The sequence below is a fragment of the Heterodontus francisci genome, chromosome 21 (genome assembly GCF_036365525.1).
Source record: "Heterodontus francisci isolate sHetFra1 chromosome 21, sHetFra1.hap1, whole genome shotgun sequence".
Taxonomy (NCBI): domain Eukaryota; kingdom Metazoa; phylum Chordata; class Chondrichthyes; order Heterodontiformes; family Heterodontidae; genus Heterodontus; species Heterodontus francisci.
Window position 1 is genome coordinate 6,063,469 of NC_090391.1, and position 17,149 is coordinate 6,080,617.

Consider the following 17,149-nt stretch of genomic DNA (forward strand, 5'->3'; position numbering starts at 1 on the left):
ATCTATGGATTAAGCAGCGTCCTCTTCAGAAAGGCAAAGCTCCTCCGGAGATTTGGGGTAGGATTAAGTAGTGGATGAAAATTCAGAGCCAGAAAATGGGATAGAGTTCTGTAACGAGAATAACTGAACATTCGATCAATGATTAGATAAATGCATAGGACAAAATCTTTATTATTTAATGACAATCAATCGTTCATTGATATAATGCAATTATTTAAATTTCCTCCTGCATTTGAAGAAATCTTGCATGTTTGCAGAAACATTTGCATGTCGAATGTGTGGAACTGAAACCGTGTTTCTCTACTCCTGCTGCAAGACCTATGTGAGACCTCGATAGCTGCATCTCATGGAAATCCTACCCAAGCTGATCATCAACATTGCCGAGAAATAAATGTTCATGGCAGATCCTAGTGACAGTTGCCTCTATGCACTTCCACCGAGCACCGTATCTCATTTGAATATGTATGCACTTTCAAACCCTGCCTGTTGACTGACCGTCTTTGCATGCTCCAGTCACAAGCAGAAATCCTGTTAGAGGAATTCACCCGCATCTCTGCCTCCAAAGATACCTACCATACCAGTCATCTCGCTCTTCAATCTAAAGCCCTCAGGACCACTGCATTCAGCGAGAAGCTGGCTTAATCACCTAACGCCGCAGAGTGTACACTTTAGGTTTCTATGAACTCTAACTCAAGCAATCTAACTTTTCCCATTCTGTAACCTATTTCTTTTTGTGTAATCCTCCAGAGTGTGCGTGTAGGTGAACGTTGGCGTAACGTTTATTGTTTTAGTAGTCCGGTTTAGATGCAATAAAATTAACCACTTTCTTTGTTAACTGAAGAAAACCTGTCCGATTGCTTCTTGGTATGGTCATAACAAGCACGTAATCAAACACCAACTGAATTTGCCAGCACATCCACTTCAAGAATTAATTAACCCTGTTCTGATCCAACAAGGAGAAGGAAACAAGGGAAGCCCTTCTACCCTTCTCTACCTGACCATAACAGAAACGCGGGAGCTTACGTCTGGGATAAAACCCAAATATAAATGAAAAGTAGGAGATGGGAAACTAAACTGAACACAAGAAAAATATAATTAAAACAAAACACAATCAATACAGGTTTTCTTATGGTTTTCAGAGCTAGAGTACTAAAATGTCCACATTCGAGACCAGTACCTTCCTCGAACAAAGTGAAGTAACTTGTGCCAGGTTAAAAGCCCTATCTATTGATGAGTTGAGGAATGTAGTTGGACTGTTGGGGACTACTATCCGTCCAAAAGCTTGGAAGCCTAAAATCGTAAAACCTGAGTCAACTCTTTTAATATTGACATTGAAGAACCGGAGACAGGCATACAATCTGAAACAGAAAAAGTAACATTAGCTAAGGTACAACTCGAACACAGGAGACTATAAATCAGAATGTCATTAAAGAGAGAAGGAACGAGCTTCACAGAGAGGGAAAGAGGAGAGAACGTTCCAGGAAATGGAAAACAAACCTTTCAAAAGGGGAGTAAGGCAGCTGGAACTAAATAGGGAAAGATCCAATGTACTTAGTGCTCCGCTTGTGTGGGATTTACCCTGAGCTCATAACAGGCTGCTGAACTCTTAAAGTTCTCCCTGTAGATACGAAAGTTTAATGAGGGGGATGTAGGAGCGTTTTTTTCATCTCTTTTGAAACGCTTGCTAAACAGTTGAAGTGGCTGGCAGTGTGCTGAACAATGCTGTGCTCCACCAGCCTGGCCCACAAGTCGTACTCAGTAAGGATACTTTACTTGCATTCACGACCAGCAGCACCACCTACGATATTTGACACAAACGCTTTTTCTGGTCATAATGCCTTCCTTTGGCTTCTGAGCTTTTCTGTGTCGCCCTTCAAAATTTAAATCGCTTATTTCTAGCTCTTCTGTCTGAATATCCTGTAGAACTGGGGTCAGTTTCCTGGGACATTGGCGATATAAATTTTGTTTTATGGGAGGGGTCTCTCGTACATGGTGTAAGGCGAGGATTGTACAGCCTGGTTTTTCCCAACAGATTCCTTTAAACGCTGTGAACAGCTCTGAAATGTCTTCACTCTGTTCTGCAGATTATTCGATTTGAGAATCCTCCAGGCCTCACTCTAAATCGTCCTCACTGTCCCTTTCACCTCCTCTTTCCTGACCGCCTGACAGATTTGCACTTGTGTGCCCCTTCCCGACTGTGAAACAGCTTTAACATATTGCCATGACATAGCTGTTGCTTTTTACGACGATCTGGGGTGTCAATGATATCAAATCTTTATTACTCTGTATGGGTCACTGAACCTGACATTCAAAGGTAATTCCCCTAACACATGGTCTCAGAGCTGAAATGTTCTGTTTATCCACCTGCCATTTCTATTTTGTCTGGTAGGTTTTTTAGGTGTTCCTGACACACCACAGAGGCTCTCATAAACCGTCCTGGTAACATGGAGACCCACAGAACCAGTCATCTCCATCTACAAGCGAAAAGCCTCAGGACCACTGAATTCAGCAAGAAGCCAGCAGAATCACCAAAGTGCATAGACTTTTCTTTTTTATGGAAATTAACTCAAGCAATCTAACTTTTGTTCCATTCTGTAACATATTTCTCTGTGGCTAAATCTCCAGAGTGTGCGTGTAAGTGAAAGTTGGTGTCACGTTTACTGCTTTATCAGTTCGGTTTAGGTGCCTTTCAAACTACCTTTCCCTCTTTAAAATATTTGCGTGTCTTTAAACTTCCAGAGACTGTGTGTGTGTGCTTGCGTGTGTGTCTGTGAATGAAAGTTGGCGTGACGTGTATTAGTTGCTTAGCTCGGTTTAGGTGCGATAAAGTTAACCTCTATCTTTGCTAACTCAGGAAAACCTGCCAGATTGTTTCTTGTTAGGATCATAGTAATTAAGTAATCAAATGCTTACTTAATTGGCCAGTTCATCTATTTTAAGAAATAATTAAAACTGTTGTGGTCAAACAAGGAGAGGGAAAAGAGGGAAGCCCTTCGACTTCTCCTCATCTGACCACACAGAAACAATATTCCAGGCGTCTTATAAATGATTAGCATTATTTTCTGGCTACAGAGATATATTCCTTTCTGTTAAAAACCAAGGACACCACGTGTGTTTATGAACTGCTTTGTTAATCTGAACTGCCGCCTTCAACAATTTGTACACAGAGATGCCTAGCTTTCTCTGTTCTTTCACCACGTAAAACATCGCAGCATTTAACTTGAATTGTCTCCGCTCATTCTTTCCACCAAAATGAATCAATCACGTCACACTTGTCTGACCTAGATTTCATCTTCCATATGATCACCCATTCCATCAGCCTCTCTGTGCCGTATTGAAGTCTATAATTACAAAGGCGGCACAGGAGTAAATGTACATCGATGTATACGTTCACAAATCATTGAATGTGGCAGGGAGAGTTGAGAAATCGGTTACTAAAACATACAGGATTCTGGGGATTATGAAAAGGGGCATAGTTAAGGAAAAAAATCGAAATTATGATGAACATGGAAAGTACTCTGATATGGCCACGACTGGAGTATTGTGTCCAATTCTGGGCGCCACACTTTATATGGAGGATGTTAAGTGATTAGAGAGGGTGTATTGGAATGATTCCAGGGATGAGTAACTTTACTTACTGGATAGGTTCGAGATGCTGCGGGCTATTGTCCTTGAAGAAATGGACATTAAGAGCAGATATGATTGAGGTTTTCGAAATCATGGCTGGTCTTTTCGAACAGATAGGGATAAGGTGCTCCTGTTGGAGGATGGTCCGAGAACCATTGGAAACTGTATTAAGGTGATGGGCAAAACAATGAAAGGTGACATAAGAAAAAACATTTTTTTTTGGTTGTGTGTTCTTAAATCTGGATTTCTGTGCCGAAGAGTATAGTGCAGCGAAATTCGTTCGAAGATTTTTGAAAAGATTTGGATAATTATATGAAACAAAGAAACCTTGCAGGGGAAAAGGCAGCTGTGTGTGCCTCGGTGCATTGATTTTACAGAGCCCTGGCATTGACTTAATGGACTGAATGACCTTCTTACGTGCTGTAACCATTTTCTGATTCTTTCATTATATTACTATCCGCCTCACTGCTTCAATGTTTCGTGTCGTTTACAAATTTCGATTTTGTGCCCTGTACTCATCAAATTCAAAATCTTTGAATTATAGCAAAGGCAGCAGAAGTCCAAGTACAGAACGCTGGAGAAAGCACGGAATTCCTCCTTTGAGTCCAGAAAACAGTCATTCACCATAACTCTGTTTTCTGTGCCTTAGCTGATTTGTGGTGATGCTGTTGCTTCCCCATTGTATCCCATGGCTTACATTTTGCGACAAGGCCTATTATGTAAGGCTTTATCAACACATTCTGGAAGCCCATGTACAAATGTGGCGCGCCCTTCCAGCCACAGAATACCTCAGCAAACAACTCAGTGAATTTAGTCCAACATGATTTGCAGTTAATAAATCGGTGCAGGCTTTCATTTATGATTTCAAACCGTATCCATGTGATTTTCTCCTGGATTTAAGGATGTAAATACGTTGTAGGCGGTAGGGAGACGGTTTCCTAAATTAATACCTGGGATGGGCGGGCTGTCTTACGAGGAAACATTGGACAGGCTTGGCTTGTTTCCGCTGGTGTTTAGAAGAGTAAGAGGCGATTTGATTGAAACATATAGGATCCTGAGGGGTCTTAAGAGGGTGGATATGGAAAGGATGTTTCCCCTTATGGGAGAATCTAGAACTAGTGGTCACTGTTTAAAAATAAGGGGCCGCCTACTTAAGACGGAGATGATGAGAAATGTTTTCTCTCAGAGGGTCGTGTGTCTTTGGAAATCTCTTCCTCAAGTGGCGGTGGAAGCAGAGTCTTTAAACACTTTTAAGGCACAGTTGGTAGATTCTTGATAAGCAAGGGGGTGAAAGGCTATCGAGGGTAGGTAGAAATGTGGAGTAATCAGTTCAGCCATGAACGTATTGAATGGTGGAGCAGACTTGATGGGCCGAGTGGTCTACTCCTGTTCCTAATTCATATGTCCGCATTTCTGCTTTTAAGTGCATACCCACCACCCAATCTCTGCAATTGCCAGGTTTATACTTCTCCACATTTTTGAACAACATCTCAACCCTTCCTTTCCCCAGTATCCTAGAATGCACCCCACTCAGATCATGTAAATTATTCACTTGAATTACTGGAAGTCTTTCTGCTATCTCCTCTTTATCTATTTCTCTGTATTCGAATATCGAGACAGCTTCCTTCCTTACCATATCATTGAAAGTTTTATTCCTTGTGAAATACGGATGCAAACCATTTAGTACCTAAGCTATGTCTTCTGCCTACAGAAATAAATGAACCCTAAACAATTCCATCGCTCCTTTGACAACCTTTTCACTGTGAATATGCCAATAGGATATCTTTAGATTTCCGTTTATGATAGCCACCAACTTATTCTCAAACTATCTACTTTCCACTGATATTTTCCTCCTCACAAGTCCTCTGCACTTTTTATTTTCAGTGTAATTCTCCATTGCATTAAGAAAAATGACATAAGGCATACGAAACCACATATGTATCGAACTATAACATTACGGTCACCCCTTTCTGTTCCAGGACGTTCAGGATAATGGCACCTATTCTAATGTTGGGCTTTTACCCCCAAATACGGTTAATGTATATTTACATTTTACTGGGTATTCCAAATCCAGACTGCACAAGCATGGAGATTGCGAATGTTTATCATTATTATTACTAGTATTACATTGATCACTACAAATAGTGAGAACGAAACTACTGTCACAGAGAAATGCTAACGAAAAGCAACAACTCATCAGGAGGAATTATAACCACTTTACATTAATCTGCTTAGCCTGGACTAAGGTAGCAGATCACGTGCTCTTGAGCTTTTATTTGTTGCACCATTTATTGTGTTATTAACATCTTTCTAGCTTACTGACAACGTGTCAACAGATCCTCCTTAGTTTAATGATTGTGTAGCACTTTAACGCATGAAGTCATCTTGACATTTGTAGTGCATATTTATGGCACTGTTGGTTTTTTTAATGCTTGGTACCTTGCAATCTCATTTTTCGCCAACATTTCCCTCTCAGATTATTGCATTCACAAGCATGCCCGGACTGATTCGTTCGAACACACCAAGTCTGCCCTTGCAGATTATTATTCCATTAATGTCTGTTCATATCCTCTAAATTTGTCTTGAAGCTGAACACTTAGAACCAGCTTAGATGCCATATATATATATAGATATATATATATCCTACCCATTTGTCTCTGTCCCCTTAATAAATTCGCTATCCAAAAGCAGAAGGCTACTGATCAAGTACCATTTTCGACAGAGCTGCATGAGATGCACCTTCAGGAAGAATTGGGCAGGATTCGACATTCATAACTGTGTGGATTTAGTACGCATCATAAAGGCATCACTGTTAGCACCGTCAAATTTACAATACAGACCAACCACTACATGGCCCATTTGGTTCCACTGCTGCATTTCTGCTGGCCTGCACACAGATTTTAGGCATTGTTTCAAATTAATTCTTAGTGCTTCACATATGTCAATTTCATTCCCATTAGTAAAGCCTTTCTGATTTTGTATAAGACTGCCCATCATTGCCTCTGTCTCTCTGAGTCGGTCCCCTATTTTTCAGTCTTTCTTCTGTATATTTTTCTGTCTTATTAGTTCAAGTTTCTTCCAATGACGCTATGTAATGCTGTATTCCATGCTACCCATTGGTTTGCTCTCTCTGCATCTCAATGTGGACCCACTTTTTTTTTGCCAACTGTCTCTTTGTCTCTCTGATCTTTTCTCTTCTGGTTGCAACTCCATTGTTTGAGGCTGTTTCTCCTATATTTTTTCTCATTTTTCTCTATTACTGTATGCCTTTCCCTCTCCCTTTCTGTCTGTATGTTTCTCCCATTCCATCTAGCTCATTTTTCTGTCCATGATTACCTCCATTTATTGGTCTGTTATTCCTCACTTTATCCATTTTCAAATGTGTCTTCTCTACGACTTCCATTATATAAGATGCTGTTTACGCGATGTTGATAATTCTAAATTCAGATGTTAACTTTTGTACAAGTTAAACGGATCGTTGAATATTTAAAATGTAAAAACACGCTCTTCAGTAAAGGAAATACGAGAGGTATGGAAAGAGTATGAGAATCGACTGACTTAAAATAAAAAGAATCACAAGTCGTCTATAGCTATATAAATAATAGAATGGCACTAAAAGGAGGGCAGGTTGAGAAGAAAACGAAGACGTACTCATCAAGGCTGACAGCGTGGTGAGATATTAAATGAGTAACTTGATCTGCATTTATAAAAGCAAGAAGATGCTGACCAAGTCACAATAGAGTCAGAGAGCTATACAGCACAGAAACAGACCCTTCGGCCCACCATGTCTGCGCCGGCCATCAAGCCTATCTATTCTAATCCCATTTTCCAGCACTTGGTCTCTGATGCATAAGTGGTGCCAGAGAACTGCAAATATTACACCCTTGTTCAAATAGAGTGTAAGAGTACATCGAACAGATGCAGAACAGTCAGTTTACCCTCTGTGACTGGAATGCTGAATAGAAACAGTAATCCGGCACAGCATTAAGTCCCTTGGACCAGTGTTGATTGAGTAAGGAACCCAGCACGAATATGTTAATTACAAATCGTGTTGATCTAACTTTTTTTTTTATTTTTTTTTTATAGATTAGAGATACAGCACTGAAACAGGCCTTTCGGCCCACCGAGTCTGTGCCGAACATCAACCACCCATTTTTATACTAATCCTACATTCCCAACAAACATCCCCACCTATTCCTATATTTCCCTACCACCTACCTATACTAGTGACAATTTATAATGGCCAGTTTACCTACCAACCTGCAAGTCTTTTGGCTTGTGGGAGGAAACCGGAGGACCTGGAGAAAACCCACGCAGATACAGGGAGAACTTGCAAACTCCACACAGGCAGTACCCGGAATCGAACCCGGGTCCCTGGAGATGTGAGGCTGCATTGCTAACCACTGCGCCACTGTGCCGCCCATAACTTGATTGAGTTATCTTGGTGAGATTATAAAGAGGATTAATAAGGGTAAGATGAATAATGTGGTGTACATGGACTTCGATAAAGTGCCACATAATATGCTTTCCAGCAAAATTGAAGCCTATTGAATATAAGCGACAGTGGCAAAATTGGTATGAAGTTGGCTAAACCAGAGCAAACTAGTGAGAGGTTATTTTTCAGACGAAGGAAAGTTAAATAGTGGATTTATATATGTCACAAAAGCTGGAAGTATTGTGAACTGTGAAGAGGATAGTGATAGACTTCAAAAAGGAAGTAGAAAGGCTGGTGGAGTGGGCAGACTCGTGGCAAACAAAATTTAACGCACAGGGGTATGAAATGATACATTTTTGCGAGAAAGAACGAGGAGAGGCAATATAAAATAAGGGACAAAATCTAAACGTGGTGCAGGAGAAGAGGGACCTTTATGTATAGGTACACATACAGTTGAAGGTGGTAGGGCAGATTGAGGAACAGGTTAAAATGGCTTATCCAATCTTGACTTTTATAAAGAAAGCCATTCAGTACAAAACGAATTTCATGAATCTTTATGAAACACTGATTCAGCCTCGTTTTTTCAGTGAGTGGTTAAGATGCGGAATACATTGGTTGACAGTGTTGCGGAGGCAGATTGACCATTACTTTCAGATGAAATTGGATAAGCACCAGAAGAGAAAAAATGCATGTCTACGAGAAAGGGGCAGGGGAGTCGATTATATGCTTTCCTCATGCAGGAACAGAAAACAGACACAACAAGCTACATCATCACCTTGTGAGCTGCAACCATTGTATGATTGTATGATTTCAATGTAAAATGATATAACATAATATCAAAACATTTCATTTTATAATGGCATCCAACAACAATCAGTGAATTAACACTCATTGAATCAGAGAACTAAATATGGAAGAGACATCAGCAAACTCATTTCAGTAGCTAGATCTCCATAGCTGCATCAGGCATACACAGAATAGAATAATGTGCCGTAACTGGAATAATCCATAAATACATCAAACTCCCAGTTAAATTGAACCCTGTCATTGGGGAGAGAGGTCATTGTACTACCTCCTTATGACACTGAGACCTTGAAATGTCTCCTTATCAATCATTGAAAATGCAATCGTGAATTAATATTTCAGAACGGTTGATTCCTGAACATGAAACTGTTATTATTCTGATGGCACGATACCTACTCGTTGGCCAGTTAACTGGATCCAGGATTTCCAGTACAGAGAATCATCCATTTACGTTTTAGGGTTGGGTACACAAGGATCATTTAATATACAATGCAACAATTAGAGGACATAAAGGACAGAGGCTTAAGTGAGTCCCTCATTCAACCAAATGAACAATGCTGGCAGTCGATTATAAGAAATGCAGTTACTGAAATATTGTAAAGTGCACAGTTAACACTGATTTACATCATTAATAGGTAAGATAAAGGCTCACCAGGTACTCCAACTACAGCAAGAACCGGATAGTAAAAGTGTTCTAATGGAAGAATGGCAGAAGATCCCATTTTATGAGAAGCCGTAACATTTGTTTGTTCTAAAAACAGCAGCTCCAGCGTGCACTCTAAGCTAATGCTTTCAAATTAGCCCTGATTTATACAGGCAATAATTCTCCACTGACATGGCTATACCCCTGATCATTGTTATTACTTACAGTCACTTGAACAAAGAGATTGCATCATCAGCGTTGACTCCAAAGTAAATACTATGGTGCAATAACAGGGTATGATCAGAATTAGGTCTCTGTCGAGAATAATGTGGAACCTGTAAGCTGTAGAAATGACACAATAATAACAAGTGGCTTCCTTTGCAGTTCTCACATAAGTGGACATGCTCAGTCCTTTCCATTCATTTATAAATATTACCGATTCTATTGCAATATGCATTGAATCCACAGTCACAAGCAGACCCTTTTGGCTTTGTCTACGCAATTTCCCAGTCAATGTAAGAAGCATGACAGCCCCCCATTTTACGTTCATTTTTAGTTATTTTTTCTTCCTTTTTTTTACATTCCTTTTTACATTTTTTACAATCTTTTTTTGCATTTATTTCATTTCATCTTAGTTTGTTCAGTTTGCCTACCCACTGTTTTTTTCAGGTTGTTTTTCTTCAGGTTTGCACTTGCTGCTGTTCAATATTCAGTGTATTCACACCAAATCTGTACTAATGCTTTGTCTTTCATCACACCATTAACATATTGTTTGCCTGTTCTCCGTGACCTTTTGGTCAGCTATGTGGCCTGGTCCAATCTACACCTTCTCCTTTGTTATCTCTTGCCCCACCCCCACTTCACTTGTTTATAATCTGTGACTTTTCGAATATTTGTCAGTTCCGAAGAAGGGTCACAGACCCGAAACGTTAACTCTGCTTCTCTTTCCACAGATGCTGCCAGACCTGCTGAATGATTCCAGCATTTCTTGTTTTTGTTTCAGATTTCCAGCATCCGCAGTATTTTGCTTTTATATAAGAAGTTTCACTCTTTGGCAAAGGGCTGTTTAAGTACATGTTCAGGATTGCAGTCTGCAAATTATTGTACTTGATATTAGGGGATGGAGACTGACCGTACGCCATTGGCAGCCCCTCCTCCGTTGTTTTACTGCAGATGTTTACCTGTTTATTCCGCGTTTACTCCAAACGTCAAGAAAACTAACTAAAAGGTAAGGTGACAGTAACTTAGCTTGACATCAAGGCAGATTTTGACCGAGTTTGGCATCAAGGAGCCCGAGCAAAACTGAGGTCAATGGGAATCGGGGGAAAACCTTCCGCTGGCTGGAGTCATAACTAGCGCAAAGGAAGATGTTTGTGGTTGTTGGAGGTCAATCATATGAGCTCCAGGAGTTCCTCAGGGTAGTGTCCAAGGCCCAGCCATCTTCAGCTGCTTCATCAATGACCTTCCTTCAATCATAAGGTCAGAAGTGGGTATGTTCGCTGATGATTGCACAATGTTCAGCACCATTCGTGACTCCTCAGATACTGAAGCAGTCCATGTAGAAATGCAGCAAGATCTGGACAATATCCAGCCTTGGGCTGATAAGTGGCAAGTAACATTCGCGCCACACATGTGCCAGGCAATGACAATCTGCAACAAGAGAGAATCGAACCATATCCCCTTGACATTCAACAGCATTACCATCGCTGAATCCCCCACCATCAACATCCTAGGGGCTACCATTGACATGAAACTGAACTGGAGTAGCCGTATAAATACCGTGGCTACAAGACCAGGTCAGAGGCTAGGAATCCTGAGGCGAGTAACTCAACTCCAGACTCCCCAAAGCCTGTCCACCATCTACAAAGCGCAAATCAGGAGTGTGATCGAAAACTCTCCACTTGCCTGGATGGATGCAGCTCCAACACCACTAAAGAAACTCGACACCATCCAGGACAAAGCAGCCCGCTTGATTGGCACCCCATTCACAAACATTCACTCCCTCCCCCACCAACGCACAGTGGCAGCAGTGTGTACCATCAAGAAGATGCACTGCAGAAATGCACCAAGGCTCCTTATACATCACCTTACAAACCCGCGACCTCTACCAACTGGAAGGACAAGGGCAGCAAATACATGGGAACACCACCACCTGCAAGTTCCTCTCTAAGTCACACACCATCCTGACTTCGAACTATATCGCCGTTCCTTCACTGTCGCTGGGTCAAAATCCTGGAAATCCCTTCCTAACAGCATTGTGGGTGTACCTATCCCAAATGGACTGCAGCGGTTCAAGAAGGCAGCTCACCACCATCTTCTCAAGGGCAATTAGGGATGGGCAACAAATGCTGGCCTAGCCAGCGTCGTCCACATCCCATGAATGAATAATAATAATAAAAAAATCTTGAGTTCCGCGAACCTCTGAAAATGGCTTCTATCAGCGGCACCACCCTGTTCTGGTTCCAGTCTCTCCTACCTGATTGTCGGCAAAGCAACTCCAGTAATGGTTTCTCTTCACTCCCTTGCAGATTAACTATGGAGTACTTGAACATTCCATTCTTGCTCCCCATTCTTCCTCAGCTACATGTTTTCCTCTGGTGACATCTACCAAAGGTATAAGGTTAATTTGTACACGTGAGCTGACAAAACCCAGTTTCAGGTTGTCAACATCTCAATCGACCATTCTTTGCCTCCATCATTTAAGACTGCAACAGTCGTATTTTGCATGAGGTTTAATTCGAACAATTGTAAATTGGAAAGGCTGAAACGGAAATCTTGTGATTGACCAGTATAATTTTGCCACCGATCACATCCCTCTTCCTGACTGATGTTTCAGGCAGAAAGTACTTTTTGTAACCACTTAACCATAGTGATCCCGTACCTGAGCTTATGAAATTATAGCCTCTCCGTCATCTACGTCCACACCCATAATATCTCTGGCCTCTTCCACTTTAGCTCTCAATCAAGTATTTGTAATCTCCAGTCTCCCCCTCCCCGCCACCACCCCACGCAACAACCTCCCCCACCCCCCCACCACCCCGTCCTCGAACGATTCACCTCCTTATTCTGCCATCACTATCCTCTTGGTGGGAATTCAGCTACTTTTTTCCACGTTTACTCTCAGATCGGAGTCAGAGACTCACCAGCAATGGCTTTCGTTCACCTTATCGCAGCAGCACCGTTACCTATTAAGACTTAACACACAGATCAGTCCTAGACCTCTGTTCTTCCTCGTGTGCATGCTTTTCATTGGAGCTTCAATCTGCAGATATGATTTGTTATTCCTTCACGGGATGTGAGTATTGCTGCTGTTAGGTTTTTGACACAGTGATAATGAAGGAACAGCGATCCAGTTCCAAGGCAGGTTGATGCGTGACGTGGAAGGGAGATTGCAAGTGGTGGTGCTGTACGTTTCAGAGAGAAGTTACCTGAATAGAGGTGAGAGAGAGAATATCCAACCCGTCTCATCTTGGGATTCTTAACCAAGATAGACCTACAATGTACAGTCCTAAGCTCTGTGATCAAGTCAGATTTTATTAGATTAACTGAAATAAGCAAAGTTATTACTTAACAAAAGTAATATATATGCAGCAACACTCAGCTCCGTTCTTGCTTCTGAGCTTGCTGGTTTATGTACTTCTCTCCTTTGTCTTCTCCTGCTACGTGTGCCAACAATGTTCTGTTGACCCTCTGTAAGATTACCGAAGCTGTCCCGTAACATCTTTTCCAAAACATTTTGTGGTGCTAGATTCGTACTATATTCGGTACTGAATTGTTCCAAGTATCTTAATTGTTCCAGACAGACATCAGCTTTACAATCTAGACTGTCAAAGCCTTAACCTACACACCATACAGGTATTTCCTGTTTCTTTCTATTATAGTTCGGATCCTAATTAATCCTAATTACATTCTTGTTGATACCAACCATTTTAGCAATTTTGCAGTATCACATGTATTTCATCTCGCCCGTGTCAAGTATTGCTGAAGTCTTCATCCCAACTCTCCCATTGTTCTTAAACAGAGGCTGAAACAGAGCATAGCCTTGAAAAAAGTAAGCATTAGCTCAAACAGACTTCAATATAAGAACGTACATAGCATATAATTAGCCCTATTTGTTTAGCTGTATAAAATATATTATAAAGCTATTCCTAAAAGTAAGACAGGAATTTCCGTAAGTCTTAAGGTACTTGTGAACAAGGATAAGTGTAGTCCTCGGGTGAACGTGCTAAATTGGGGGAAGGCTAATGTTGACAATATTCGGCAGGAACTGAAGAAATTAGACTGGGGGCGGCTGTCTGAAGGTAAATCAACATCTGACATGTTGGAGTCCTTCAAAGTCAGTTAATTAGAACCAAGGACCGGCATGTTCCTGTGAGGATGAAGGATAAATTTGGCAAGTTTGAGGAACCTTGAACAGCGAGGGATGTTGTGAGCCTAGTCAAAAATAAAAATGAAGCATTCCGAAGGGCTCTAATGTCGGAAACAGACCAAGCCTTTGAGGCATATAAAGAAAGTAGGAAGCTACTTAACCGAGGAGTCAGGAATGCTAAAAGGTGTCATGAAAAGTCATTGGCAACCAGGATTAAGAAGAATCCCAAGGCTTTTTATACGTATATAAAGAGCAAGAGGGTAGCCAGGGGAAGGGTTGGCCCACTCAAGGACAGAGGGGGGAAAATATGAGTGGAGCCAGAGGAAATGGGCGAGGTACTAAATGAAAACTTTGCATCAGTATTCACCCAACAGAAGGACTCGGTGAATGATGAGTCCAGGGATGGGAGTGTAGTCTGGGTCATGTCGATATCAAAAAGGAGGAGGTGGTGGGAGTCTTGAAAAACGTTAAGGTAGATAAGTCCGCAGGGCCTGATGGGATCTACCCCAGAATGCTGAGGGAGACAAGGGAGCAAATTGCTGGGGCCTTGACAGAAATCTTTGTATCCTCATTGTTAACAGCTGACGTCTCAAAGGACTGGAGAATAGCCAATGCTGTTCCTTTGTATACAAAGGGTAGCAAGGATAATCCAGGAAATTACAGGCCGATGAGCCGTACGTCAGTGGTAGGGAAATTATTGGAGAGGATTCTTCGGGACGGGATTTACTCCCATTTGGAAACAAATGGACTTATTAGCGAGAGGCAGCATGGTTTTGTGAAGGGGAGGTCGTGTCTCACTAATTTGATTGAGTTTTTTGAGGAAGTGACAAAGATGATTGATGAAGGAAGAGCAGTGGATGTTATCTATATGGACTTCAGTAAAGCCTTTGGCAAGGTCCCTCATGGCAGACTGATACAAAAGATGAAGTCACATGGGATCAGAGGGGAGCTGGCAAGATGGATACAGAACTGACTCGGTCATAGAAGACAGAGGGTAGCAGTGGAAGTGTGCGTTTCTGAATGGAGGGATGTGACAAGTGGTGTTCCGTCGGGATCAGTGCTGGGACCTTTGCTGTTTGTAGTATATATAAATGATTTGCGGGAAAATGTAGCTGGTCTGATTAGTAAGTTTGCGGCTGACACAAAGGTTGGTGGAGTTACGGATGGTGATGAGGATTGTCAGAGGATACAGCAGAATATAGATCTGTTGGAGACGTGGATGGAAAAATGGCAGATGGAATTTAATCCGGACGAATGTGAGGAAATGCGTTTTGGCAAGTCGAATACAGGTGGAATTATGTGGTAAATGACAGAACCATTAGGAGTATTCATAGCAGAGAGATCTGGGTGTATAGATCCACAGATCACTGAAAGTGGCAACGCAGGTGAATAAAGTAGTCAAGAAGGCATACGGCAAGCTGGCCTTCCTAGCTCGGGGCACACAGTATAGAAATTGGCAAGTCATGCTGCAGCTGCATCGATACTTAGTTAGGTCACACTTGGATTGTTCCGGACAATTCTGGTCGCCATACTACCAAAAGGTTGTGGAGGCTTTGGAGAGGGCACAGATGAAGTTTACCAGGATGTTGCCTAGTCTGGAGGGTATTAGCTATGAGGAGAGGTTGGATAAACTTGAATTGTTTTCTGGAACGACGGAGGTGGAGTGGCGACATGATAGAGGTTTACAAAGTTATGAGCGGCATGGAGAGAGTGGATAGTCAGAAGCTTTTTCCGAGGGTGGAAGAGTCAGTTACTAGGAGACTTAGGTTTAAGGTGCGAGGGGAAAAGTTTCGAGGGAATGGTTGAGGCAAGAGTTTTACACAGAAGGTGGTGAGTGCCTGGAACTTGCTGCCTGGGGCGGTGGTGGAAGCAGGTTACGATAGCAACGTTTAAGAGGCATCTTGACAAATATATGACTAGGATGGGAATAGAGAAATATGGACCCCGGCAGTGCAGAAGATTTTAGTTTCGACAGGCATCAAGATTGGCGCAGGCTTGGAGGGCCAAAAGGCCTGTTCCTGTGCTGTACTGCTCTTTGAAAATGCTCTGAACTTTGGAGCGCTTCCGTACATCTCAGCCCTTGACCTTCCAAATAGTGGCGGTCGCGGATTTGGAAGGTGCTGTCAAAAAAGGATTGGAGAGTTGCTGCAGTGCATCTTGTAGATGTAACATACTTTTGCCGTTCTGCGCAGTGGTGGTGGAAGTGAATTTTGAAATTGGTGGCTCGGGTGCCAATTAAACGGGATGCTTCGTCTCAGATGGTTTCGTGCTTCCTGACTATTTTTGCAGCTGCTCTCATCCGGGCAAGTGGAGTGTATTCCATCACATTCACGACTGTGCCTTGTAGATGGTGGATAGTCTTTGGAAAGTCAAGAGGAGAGTTATTCGTCGCAAATTCCCAGCTTCTGGCCTGCTCATGTCGCCACAGTTTTTATATGGCTGGTCAATGGTGAGCCCAGGATGTTGATGCTCGGTGTGCAGCAATGGTAATGGCGTAGAATGTCAAGCAGAGATGATTAGATTCTCTTTTGATGTAAATTGTCATTGTCTGGCACCTGTGTGGCGTGAATGTTACTGGTCACTTATCAGCCAGAATCTCAGTGTTTTCCATTTCTTGCTGCCTGTGGGCACAGACTTTCTCAGTATTGAGGAGTCGTGGATGGAACTGAACACTGTGCGTTAATCAGCCAACATCCCCACTTCTGATATTATGATGGAGAACGATCATTGATGAAGCAGCTGAAGATTGTTAGGCCTAGGACACTACCCTCTAAAACTCAGGAAGTTTAGTTTAGTTTAGAGATACAGCACTGAAACAGGCCCTTCGGCCCACCGAGTCTGCGCCGACCATCAACCACCCAGTTATACTTATCCTACACTAATTCCATATTCCGAACACATCCCCACCTGTCCCTATATTGCCCTACCACCTTCCTATACTAGGGGCAATTTATAATGGCCAATTAACCTATCAACCAGCAAGTCTTTGGCATGTGCCGGAGCACCTGGAGGAAACCCACGCAGACACAGGGAGAACTTGCAAACTCCACACAGGCAGTTCCCAGAATTGAACCCGGGTTGCTGGAGCTGTGAGGCTGCAGTGTGAACCAATGATTCTTATTGACTTCAGTTTTGATAGGGATTCTTGATGACATACTCGGTTAAATGCTTCTAGATTTCAAGGGCAGTCACGTTCCCTTCACCTCTGATGTTCAGTCCCTTTGGGATAAGGCTATAATGAGGTCAGGAACCAGTGCCCATAGCGGGACCC